General features: G+C 35.6%; 1 long non-coding RNA gene across 1 annotated transcript; it reads left to right on the top strand.

Annotated features, from left to right (window-relative positions):
- The first annotated feature begins 3706 nt into the window (after positions 1 to 3706).
- On the top strand, positions 3707 to 10180 carry LOC133728288 (uncharacterized). The gene is made up of 3 exons (XR_009855774.1): positions 3707 to 4172; positions 4259 to 4330; positions 9430 to 10180. It is a non-coding gene; the product is annotated as an uncharacterized LOC133728288 (long non-coding RNA).
- Positions 10181 to 12056: the final 1876 nt, after the last annotated feature.

Here is a 12056-nt window from a genome sequence, read left to right as displayed (position 1 = left end):
CTTTGTAATCGCTAGGATTGATTGATTTGAGAGAGGTTCCTTTTTTCGTCCTTGAAACCTGGTATATATACCTAGGGTTTCGACTGTTCCTTGTTGTAGAAGGATTATTGATTGAAGTTTCCTAATCAATCTCTGCTACTTGACTCCAATAAGGTTTCGTTTTCCTCATGGATTCCGGAGTAGGCGAAGCTGTAACCCAAACCCCCGTAGGCTTATTTTTGGGCCGCAGGTATCGGCCCGCTGTGCTAGATCCACTAAAGGATATTGCCAAAATTACTTTTGGGCTCAAACACGGCCAGTAGTTGATTGAGTTTATTATACGATCGAGACAGTCTCACTTGGAAAAATTGACCATGCTCAACACTTTCATTGCATGATAGAGTTCAGAGTCAAGCCTTGAACAAGTGATAATCTTTAAGATTTGGGCCTTGCTTTTAATTAAGGTTCTAATTTATTGAATTAATCCTTGCATTATTTTGCCTAAAGAGATTAATTAAATAACATAAATTCTCGGCAGGTTGTACTAAGCAATTCATGTTCCTTCTTCATTATATCAAGTCCGAGTGCTCTAGCCATAGTAGAGAAAGGCGCATTATTTATTAGAATTATATATATGACTCAGTTCAGGTTTTTGTCAATGTAAGTAGGGATGGCAATGGGCGGGTTGGGGATGGGGATCACAATACCATCCCCATTCCCGAGGTAATTCTCCACCCCCATCCCCGCCCCAATCACCAATAAAAATATATTGGAGATTCTCCGTCCCCATCCCCACTGGGGACGAAGTCTCCAAACCCGCCCCAAATCCCCAATAAGAATTTAAAAAATAGAATAATTTTTTTCTCTTATTGCCTTTTTTTAAAATCAAAATCTACAACAAGTAAAATTAAAACATGATTAAATTCATAAATCATTAATTCAGTGAGTGCAAAAGTCAAACACCATTAAAGTAAAGTAGTAAATGTATATATTTGTAATTTATATTAAAAATATATATATATATATAAATTAAAATATATATCTTATATAATTAAGCCAATTCTTGATGGAATTGCTAAATTTTTGAACTACCATATATGTCCTCCCATAATATAGATATTAATAAATAAATTATTTCTATATGAGGATAAGATAGTCAATTGACTATATCATATTTTAAAAAATTGTAATACTTCTCATGAAAAAAAGAGAAATTTTCTCAACATCAGAAGATAAACTATTGTAACTTTTTAAATTTTAAAAAATAAAAATAAAGCCAATCGACATGTGCGGAGTACATGTTAAGGGGCTAGTATATATATAAATTAAATATATGTATATATCATTGGGGCGGGTTTGGGGATGGAGATCATAATACCATCCCCACCCCATCCCCGATCTTAGATAGCGGGAATTGGAGATCCTCATCCCCATTCCCCATTTATCCCCGAATTCTCCCCCCATTAGGGGCGGATATCCAATGGAGCTCCGCCCCATTGGGGATTTTTGCCATCCCTAATTGTAGGAGATCTTGTATTCAATTCTGTGTTATTTAATAAAGGAAAGCCTCTGTTTCTATACTTCTATTTGGGAGAGACACATTAGGGCATCTCCAACAGTAGTAGTCAAAAGCCAAAATGGCTTTGGCTTTTCCGGAAGCCATCTCCAACCATTACCTAAGCTTAGCCATTTTGACTTATTAGTCAAAAGTGGAGTCATTTTGACTAAGGTTGCTGGAATGAAAGCCATTTTCGCTGAGGACGGAAGAGGGTGGGCCACAGCTACTGTTGAGTCACAAATAACTTATGCAATTGTGGCCCATAATTATGAAAATTGATTTGTCTTCCATGCTATTTTGCCCTTTTTAATCCATTTCCTTTTATTTGTAGGAAACCTTGCTTTGAGAATAAAATGACTATTTGAGGCTTGAAATGCGGAGGTTTGAAGCTAGGGGAAGAAGACACGGAGATTGGAAGAAAATTGCAAATCAACTTTTCCGCTGATTTTTCCGGCGAGCCGCCACTCATGGAGGGTCTTTTCTCCAGCAAAGGAGGACCATGGTGGTGAGAATCTCCCATCACTTGAAATTCAAATATCTCCCTTCACCTTGTCCTTTTGTCACCTTACCAATTTGGGACCATTTGGGGGACAATGGTGTAAGAGCATCTCTTGCACACTTTGGGACCATAGAGGACACACATAGCTGATCAAAGAGAGGCAAAATACCAATTCTTCAGCATTCTTGACTCCATTCAATCATCTTCATCCTATCCAAGATCCATTTTCTCTCTAGGGAAGAAACCACCATTTCCACCACTAAAACCACCATCTCCACCTCTATAACCTCCATTTCCACCACTACAACCTCCATTTCCTCCATCACTCAACACCACAACTCACCTTAGAGATCCCAAATTTCACTATTCTTACCAATATCAAGAGCTTGGAGCAAGGAGAAGGAGGTGACTACCACCACATCATGTTCTTGGAGACCCATCTCCACCACATCTTCCGGCATCATCAATAGTCACCCTTTACTCTCTATCTCTTTATGTATTTGATGTTTAATAGAATGTTGAAGCTTGTGTATCTAACTATGTGTGAGTAGTGAACTAGTTGGGGCTAGGGTTGAAAGCCCTAGCCAAACTTGCTTGTATTGATGCTTTTGTTTATAAATTGATGCAAATTCATGTTGTCATTCTCACATTAGTTGAATGCATTACTTAGACCTAATCAATTTGAGTTATGTGTTTGCCATGACATGAAGTTTTTCCTAGAGATTGATTACCTTTAGGAAAAAAGGGAGCATGAAAGCACACCATGTGTGCATGTGAGGGTAGTGAGCTAAAATCACCTAGAGATAGGATTGGTTTGCTTGCTTGGTTACCTAAACTCTAAGCTTTATGCATTTAGGGGCAAAGGATTGAGACCTATCCGGTAATTGAATTTGTCTCTAGGTTGTTAGCTCTAGACTTATCCGGTTAGAGTCACTAGGCCAATAACCTTAACATACAACACTTTTTACACAACGAAAAAAAAAATTTCGTTGTGTGATATGGGAAAGTGAATCACACAACATGGTTACTAAACTTACGTTGTATAAGGTGGTTAAAATTCTGAATTTTTTTTTAAAAGGTCATTGCACAACGGTTACAAGAATAATCTGTTGTGTGAATCAAAAAAAAAAAATGCGGTGGATTTCCCTCCTAGATGGACTCAAATTTGGCTCCAAACTGTACCCTAGATGCCACTAAATTGTACAATAGTTTAGTTACTTGTGTTGTAGGAGTGTACTCGCAAATCATCATACAATGGTTTTTAATGTGCCGAGCAAGTGAGTGGCAAAATTTGGAGAAGTCTCCAAAATGGCATTCATTCTCGAGTAAATTTGGCTTCAATGGTTTGTTATGCTTGCAAGTTCCTACAACACAATGAACTATTTCTGTTGTGTGATTGAGAAATTTCTAACCTCAGCGCCAAAACTGAAATTTTGATTGCACAGGCGGGAAATTTCCATCTTTGTTCCCTCAGCTTTGCTACACTTCAACAACATATATAACTCTGTATGTTGTCTGAGTAATTAAAAAAAAAAAAAATTAATGCGTGGTGCCTTATACAACTCGAGGGCACCATTACACACACTTTTTCAAGTCTAAGAGCAAAACCCCGAGCCTTTCTTCACTTCGAGCAAAATCCCGAGCCTTCTATCTCTCACTCCCACTCCCACTCCCACTCCCACTTTGGCCTTAGAGAGTTTTCAGCTAAAAAACTTCCACACTTCCCCTCTCTCTCATTTCAGTTCCCTCTCTGCGATTCTCTGAGTTGCAACCCCTAACCCTCTCTTTTCTTCGATTTCCAATTTTCAAACTTTAAGAGGTGTGTAATTCTCCTTTCTCCAGTATCCCGACTTGAGATTAGGGTTCTTCATACTGAAAAAAAAAAAAAAAAAAGAGGTTCTTCGATTTGCTAGTTCAGGGTATTGGGAAGAAGAGAGGCTTTGAAGCCGATCTCAGCGACTTTCGCAACAACCAGCGGAGGCCGCCGTTCGCGAACACAGAGGAGAGAGAGAAGCGGAGGCTGGTTACGACTAAAGAGAAGGAGGTGTGAGGAGGACTATGTTGTGATAGAGGGGTGTGAGGTGAGGGTGAGGGAGAATACTGGGTTATTGAGCGTTTCCGTAATTGTTTATTGTGGTGAGGTTCAGATCTGTTCTTGATATGGCTTGGACTTGTAATTTGTTGATGATCTATATTAAAGCGAATTTGATTATGTGTTTCAGATGACCTGTACTAAGCAAACTACTTGTAAGTCAACTTGAGGAAAGGCTTTAAGGAAGCAGCTCGCCACCAAGGTTTGTAGCTGCATGTGAATTTGCAATTCTGGGTTGTGTTTGTTATATGGGTTGCGATTCTTTTGTTTATGTTGATTGGTAATATGATTATTGTTTTGTAATAGGGAGTTGATTGATTGTTTCTTTTTAAGTAGTTTAAGTTTTCAGTGTCTTGGTTTCAATTGTGGGTTTCTTTGTTGGTGTAATTGCTTATTTGGCAATGAATTGTGTTTGTGCAGTGAAATCCATAACTACCACAAATAGAAGTTTGGTGAAAAAAGAGATATTTAGGAGTATATATATATGAAAATTATTCTACGCACCGACGGTGCAAGTGACCCGACAGTTAATATACAATCTCAGCCATTCATTTAATCTAGCCGTCCACGTGACACTAACAATTATATTAACGCCGTTAACGGAATTGAACCTCAAAAAAGCTAATCAAAGTGTGTCTGACATATGAGATGATTAAATATTCAATTTATCTAATTTATCTGGAAGTAGGACGCAGCAATCGAAGAGGAGGTTATCGCAAAATCTGCTCGGATCGAAAATGAAAAGGGGAGGGAATTGAGGGTTTCCAGTCTTCATCCTCATCTTCGTGGCTCCAATCGCAGCGACTCCCTCCATCTCCTCCGCCGGCACCATTGCTTCCATGGCCGCCGGGAAACGAAACGTCGGGCCTTCCGTCAACTGGGTTTGAGGCGGAAGGATAGAGCGCGTATAGGTTCTTCTTCTCAAAGAACAGAATCTTTGCTCGTCTCTCATGGATTCCAATCTTTGCTCGGACATTAGCGATGAGGAGCCGAGAAATCGAGGGAATTGCATAGGTTTATTCAAGCGTTTCTTGATTTATCGAACATGGCCTCATCGTTGTTCGCCGCTCAAATCTCTACTGTATTGGTGAGGAGGTCGAAGAAATTGATTAAATGTCTGGGTTTGTGGGATTCTGGGTATACAGTTCATCAGATTTATATTTTGATTATTGTGTCTTATCGATCATTCTTATACAAGTTCGAAGAATAGTTCAACAAAAAACAAGGGATGGCTCAGTGGATAAGGCTGACTTAAGGATTTCTTGGCTGTGTGAGTTCGATCTGGCCCAACCTCGTTTTTGTTGTTCTTATTTTAATTATTTCTTTCTGTGTCTTTTTTTTGCCCTTCCACTACATTACTAAAATAAAATTAATATGAATTATTAAAAGAAACTGCATTCTTAGGGAAAGCTCGACCTCCTCACTTTCAATGTTTTTCATTTATTTAATCCCATAATTATTTTTTTCAGCCTATTTTATCTTTTAAATTAAAAAATAACTGCATTACTTAGATAAAGTTGAATAAAAAAAACGGATAATAAATTTGGCATATATATTTTGCATCACATTTACTCGAATTATAATATTTTAGGCTTCTAGTGCAAAATGCATTCAATTTTGTTTATATTTCGACTTCAATTCCTTTGGTCAACCCAAATTACCTTCATGGTCTTAAATTTATTAATTAGATTTATCAAAAAGCAACCCCATCGAGACATATGAAATTAGGAATATTTTTAATGTTGGTGTAAAAAATTAAGTCAATTTCGTATTCGTTTTTATTTTGATCTACTTGGTCAACCATAGTTTCCTTTATAACCCTATCTTTAAATCAAATTCCTCAAATAACAACCCCATCGAGACACACGAAAATGGAAAAAATAACCGCTGGATAAGAATTTTGAATACTTTATGCATGTTGTAAAAAATTTAGACAATTTGATCATAGTTTCGATTTTGACATCAAACAAGGTCAACCGTTTATATGCTTATACTTCTTTAACGGGAGTTGAACTACGAGGAGATAAACTTCCCGAAATTTTTACATTAGTTAATATAGCTCATACACACGAGAGTGTGAGAGCTGACAGATTGAAAAAAAAAAATTTGCGAATTAGTGGTTATGAGCATATTAGTTTTATATGGTATTTAGGGTTGACCTAATAGATCGAGACCCAAACGACGACAAAAATAGTTGAAATTTTGACCGTAAGAATATTTTCTTATAATGATAACATCCAACGGTCGATTTTGATAAAGTCTATTGCCTTCGCGTTGTTGCTCATGGAATGTATACTTTTTTATACAACTAATAAACGAGTCATACCACATTAGTAGACATATATGCATTTTGTGCGATCCAAATAATTGAAATTGAAAATAGATAAATTTGACATTAGCAATATATTTACAGCGTAATAATAGGTAATGTGTAAAAAAATTAACCTGGTCCGCGGTCATCTCGACATCAAATGAAGCAGTCTACCCTTTATACGCTTATACTTTCCTAAGAGGAGTTGAATCATGAGGAGATAAACTTCCCTAAATTTTTACATTAATTGATATAGCTCATACCCACGAGAGTGCAAGAGCTGACATATCGAAAAAAGAAGTTACGCATGAGCGGCTATGAGCAGATTCGTTTTATGTGGTATTTAGGGTTGACCTAATAGATCGAGACCCAAACGACGACGAAAATAGCTAAAATTTTGACCGTAACAATATTTTCTTATCATGATAACATCCAACGGTCGATTTTAATAAAGTCTATTCCCTTCACGTTGTTGCTCATGGAAGGTATACTTTTTTATACTACTAATAAACAAGTTGTACTACATTAGTAGACATATAAGCATTTTGTGCGATCCAAATAATTGAAATTAAAAATCAATAAATTTAACATTAGTCATCTATTTATAGCGTATTAATAGGTAATGTGTGAAAAAATTAACCCGGTCCGCGGTCATTTTGACATCAAATAAAGCAGTCAACCCTTTATACGCTTATACTTTCCTAAGAGGAGCTGAACCATGAGGAGATAAAATTTCCTAAATTTTTACATTAATTGATCTAGCTCATATGCATGAGAGTGTGAGAGCTGACAGATCGAAAAAAGAAGTTATGAATGAACGGTTATGAGCATATTAGTTTTATTTGGTATTTAGGGTTTAGGATTAGGTCAAAGACCCAAATGACGACGGAAATTGCTGAAATTTTGACCATAACCATTTCTTCTTATCATGATAACATCCAACGGTCGATTTTGATAAAGTATGTTTCCTTCACACTGTTGCTCATGGAATGTATACTTTTCGATACAACTAATAAACAAATTAGACCACATTAGTAGACATATTAAGATTTTGTGCGATCCAAATAATCGAAATTGGAAATCGATCTATTTATAGCGTATTAATAGATACTGTGTAAAAATATTAACCCGATATGCCGACATTCCGACATCAAATAAGTGATCAACCCTTCATATGCTTATACTTCCCTAAGGGGAGCTAAACCACGAGGATATAAACTTTCCAAAATTTTTACATTAGTTGATATAGCTCATACCCACGAGAGTATCAGAACTGACAGATCGAAAAAAGAAAGTGCGAATGAGTGGTTATGAGCATATTAGTTTTATGTACTGTTTAGGGTTTAAAGTTGACCTAATAGATCAAGACCCAAACAACGACAAAAATAGTTGAAATTTTGACTATAATAATTTCTTCTTATCATGATAGCATCCAACGGTCGATTTTGCTAAAGTCTGTTTCCTCCACATTGTTACTCATAGAAGGTATACATTTCGATATAACTAATAAATATGTTAGATCACATTAGTGCAGATGTAAGGATTTTGTGCAATCAATATAATCAAAATTTGAAATCGAAAAAAATTGAGACAACCTATATATTTATAGCGTGTTAATAAATACTGTGTAAAAAAAAAAAAATTGAGTTTGGGGTTTAGGATTTGTTGCCTAATACTGATCCAACCCTTTTCATGAATAAAATGTGACCAATTTGTGTTTTGGGGTGGGGGTTTTGAGGTTCAGTGGCTTTGGAAATAATTTCGATGTTTCATTGATAATAACTAATAATCCAAATAATCCGCCATTGAAATTAACTTGCTACACATTTTAGTGTTTAGTATAAATAAAATTTATGCATGAACCTGAATTGCCTTCCTTTTTCTGAAAATTTTTTTTTAGCCTTACTCTTTCTGATTTTTTGTTTTTTGTTTTTTTTTTAAATTTGGTTGGATAGCTAAACGCAGCTTTCGGAAAAAGAAAAAGAACAAAAAAATAAAAAAACCATTTACGAGGCTCGAACCTTTACAGCCCACAATAACTAATAATAGGCTCCACCGCTATGCCAAGTTGCTGTCTAGTATGAGCGGGCTACTTTTTGTCTTATAATCATTTGATCTAATTTTAAGTTCTTCTTCCTCTGCAAAATTCTTCTTCCTCCGCAAACTGCAAGTAGCTGTTCTTCCCTCGTCGCTCCTCTTGCTGAGAAGTATAAAAGAGTCCAATCTGTCTCCGTCTTAAATGGGGAAAGAACAGAACAAGTCTCACCTTCAATTTTGGGTCAAAAGGCAAGTACGAATTTGAGTATTGCAGAATTTGAATAAGACTGATGAGATTTTGCAAAATTTAGGTATTCATCAACTGCATGCAAGAAACCCAACACGTTCTCTTCCTAATTCGAAAATCTTTTCCACTAAATTCCTGGTTAGGATATAAGTCCGCACCCAATTTTGTCTCCAGTTCTCTAATTGTGCTTGTTCCATATTTGATTTGCTGGCCAAGTATTGGAATTCGATTTCCTGTGTATATTCAAGATCTGAATGATTCAGTCGATCAAATCCCGGCTAAACTCTTTGAGTTCAAACTGAAAAAGAGTTTTGAAGAAACAGAGAGAATGGGTTGTGATGGTGACGAGATCCAGGATACACAACTCGATCCAAATAACCAGATAAAACTAAATCTCTCTTTGGATCAAGTAACCAGATAAAACTAAATCTCTGTTTATCTGCCTTAGAGATCCTTCTGATCTCGCCTGCGTTCATCGGTGAAGACCCTTCTAGCTTCCCAATTCAGATTCCCTTGTGCAATGTGAGAGAGGTAAGAGAACAACTAACGTCGTTATTCAACTGTTAGTGCACGTGACTTGCACACTGCTGGTGCAAGTAAACCGACGGTGCATGGAATCCTCTCCGATATATATATACACCAACTAAAATTCAAGATTGCATCGATTTGTTTAATTTTTTAACATGTTCATGTTTTTCTTGGTCAGAGAGTCAGAGCCAAGTAGCTGCACATTGATATTATAATGCAGCAGCGAACAAACGGGATTAAATTTGGAACTATGGAAGTAGGGAAAGATCAGACATGTAGGCCTTGGGATTCATAAATTCTTTCTATTGATAGACCAAAACAATCAGGTTAAATTTCTTTGATTTTAATTTATGCTTTTGTCCAAGGACAAAAACATGTTTTCTCACAACAAATATATGGTATCAACAGCATGGGCATTTACTTCCCTTAATCTTCAAGCATGCATATAATTAACTTGCTCAATTATAGGTGGAGAAGAAGGAGAAGGATATATAAGTTGAGTTTTGACAGTGTTGATCTAAATGCAATGCTTATTATCTATCAATATTCCTTTTGCTTTCTTCTTGATTTAGTATTATATTCTTCTTAACATAGAAGAACATCTAATCCTTTTTCTATAATCATCCAAAATAAAAGAACAAAATAATTGTCCTGATCAGGAAGTTGCCATTCTAGAGGCTTATTCGTGAAATTTTCCAGGACTTCAAGGTATATATACATACAATCTATTGATGACTCTTCAACTCAATACAAACATAAGCCAAAGAGGGCTCATACAATGTATGAAACTAATTGGATTTCCTGTCATTAATTATATTATAAATGACACATAATGATAATGTTTATGTTTCTTATAAATTTTGTTTTTGTATTTGCAGATTTTAATCGACTCAATGTCGATATTGGACGGTTGAAATGTTTATTGGACTTTGTTGTATCACAGGTCTTGTGCATCAAGTAAAAAAGAAATTGTGCAGTAAGGTAGGAAAACTACTACTATGCGATTGTTTAATTACAAAATTACACATGAAGGAATAACTAGCTAAAAATAGTGCATTATCTGTAATTCATGCTACAATTTGGTCCAAGTTGCACATGTTCTAATTATCCACCCCATAAGAGAGGCACAGGTCTTATCTCTTTGATTTTCTAATAATTTTATTTTCATTTTACATATTTCTACTTCTTGCTGATAGACATTATTCTATGCTCTTTTTACTGGTCATGTTTGATATAAGCAATGACGGAAACATTCTACCACCATGATTTTCTTTTGTTCCAGTCTTTTCGCTGCAGGAATGGAAAAGCTTATCTTTTCGATAATGTGTAAGTGTTAAATCAAAGCTGTGCATGCGCTTATATATATCTACCTGATTTTTTCTTCAGGCAATTGAAGGTTTTTACTTATAAGACATGTAAGTGTTGTATAAAAAATAGTAATTATACAGAATCTTTTCTTATGCATGCCTAGGTTTGTATAATTCCAATTCCAATTCCTAACTGCCTAAGAAGACGCATCAATTTCATCTGATTGAGTTCTTTTGTCTGTGTAGGAATTTTGATAGAAATAATTTTAATTGATGTTAGATGGTGCAGCAGCTGCTTCATTAGCTCAAGGCCTTGGTTGATGACGGCAAGAGGACCTTCCAGGTTATTTTCTTTAGGAATCTATTTGATTACTTCTGCTGTTAGTTTGCCATTAAATTGTTCTATGCTCCATTTTCAAATTTGAAATGGAAAAGTTAGGTTTGTGTCATTGTGAAGCGTAATGAAGGCTAGAACTTATTGACAATTGGCTTTATGTTTTAGACGTTTGTTTTGACAATATGCTTTAAAATGTTGTGCTTTCTAATTAATAATGGAATCTTGGTTTTAGAGGCATGAAGTCATCTGTTATGACTATTCATTGTAGTGTTACAAACTCATTAGTTCATAAGAGATGATTTTGTTGATTTTCAATTGTAGCCAAAGTAACGTAATTTCTTTATGCCTGCAGGTCAATAGATAAAGATAAGTTTATAAGATTCTGGGTTATTATTTTGGCAGTCCCTTGTAGGCTCCAGAGTTGATAGCAGGTTTCTGTCTTTCTCATTTTCTTAAGCATTTTTCATATGCTTAATGCTTCCTGTGATGATTCATGTTGCATGGAGCCACATTGTGCAGCACAGACCTTGTCCTGCTTTCTAAGTTAATACATGACTTTTTTTTTAAATGCACAGGTAGATAGATTTGGTCTCGTGCATCAACATCAAATGCTTTAGTTTTCTTGTGTTATGTGCCCAAGTTAATATGATGTATGAACTAGATAATGTATATGAACAGCAAGGTGAGACTTGTTTCTGATCATTGATACTGCTTTGTAAAAGTTGAGGCATAATTACTAATTTTCTTGTCAATTTGAAAGCACATTCAGTCTTAATTACAGATTTTATCTTAAGTGCAGGTTTGGTGGCAGATTAAATATAGCATTGAAGAAAATAACAAGATTTACTTTTCTTAGTTACCGTTTGATACTATAGACGATGAGGTAAGTAAACTGTAAATAGTTTTGGATATTAGTTTATGCCTTCTTTCATTGCTTGGATTATATATAATTGAAATGATGATTAACTGGATCAATGTATTGTGTAGGTTGGAGCTGCGTTTTCCATGGTTTACATATTTGGAGCTCCGGTCATGTTTGTTGGGTGTGGGCAATGCTACACACACCTCAAAAAGTTGAATGTAAAATCAATTGTGAAGACCCTTGTGGTTAGAATGCTTAGGTTAGAATGTTTTTGTTCTTTTAATGTTGGTTTGGATGAT

The sequence above is a fragment of the Rosa rugosa genome, chromosome 2 (assembly GCF_958449725.1).
Source record: "Rosa rugosa chromosome 2, drRosRugo1.1, whole genome shotgun sequence".
NCBI classification, from domain to species: Eukaryota; Viridiplantae; Streptophyta; class Magnoliopsida; order Rosales; family Rosaceae; genus Rosa; species Rosa rugosa.
The sequence above is the reverse complement of the archived record's forward strand: the minus strand, read 5'-3'. Positions and strand labels throughout refer to the sequence as shown.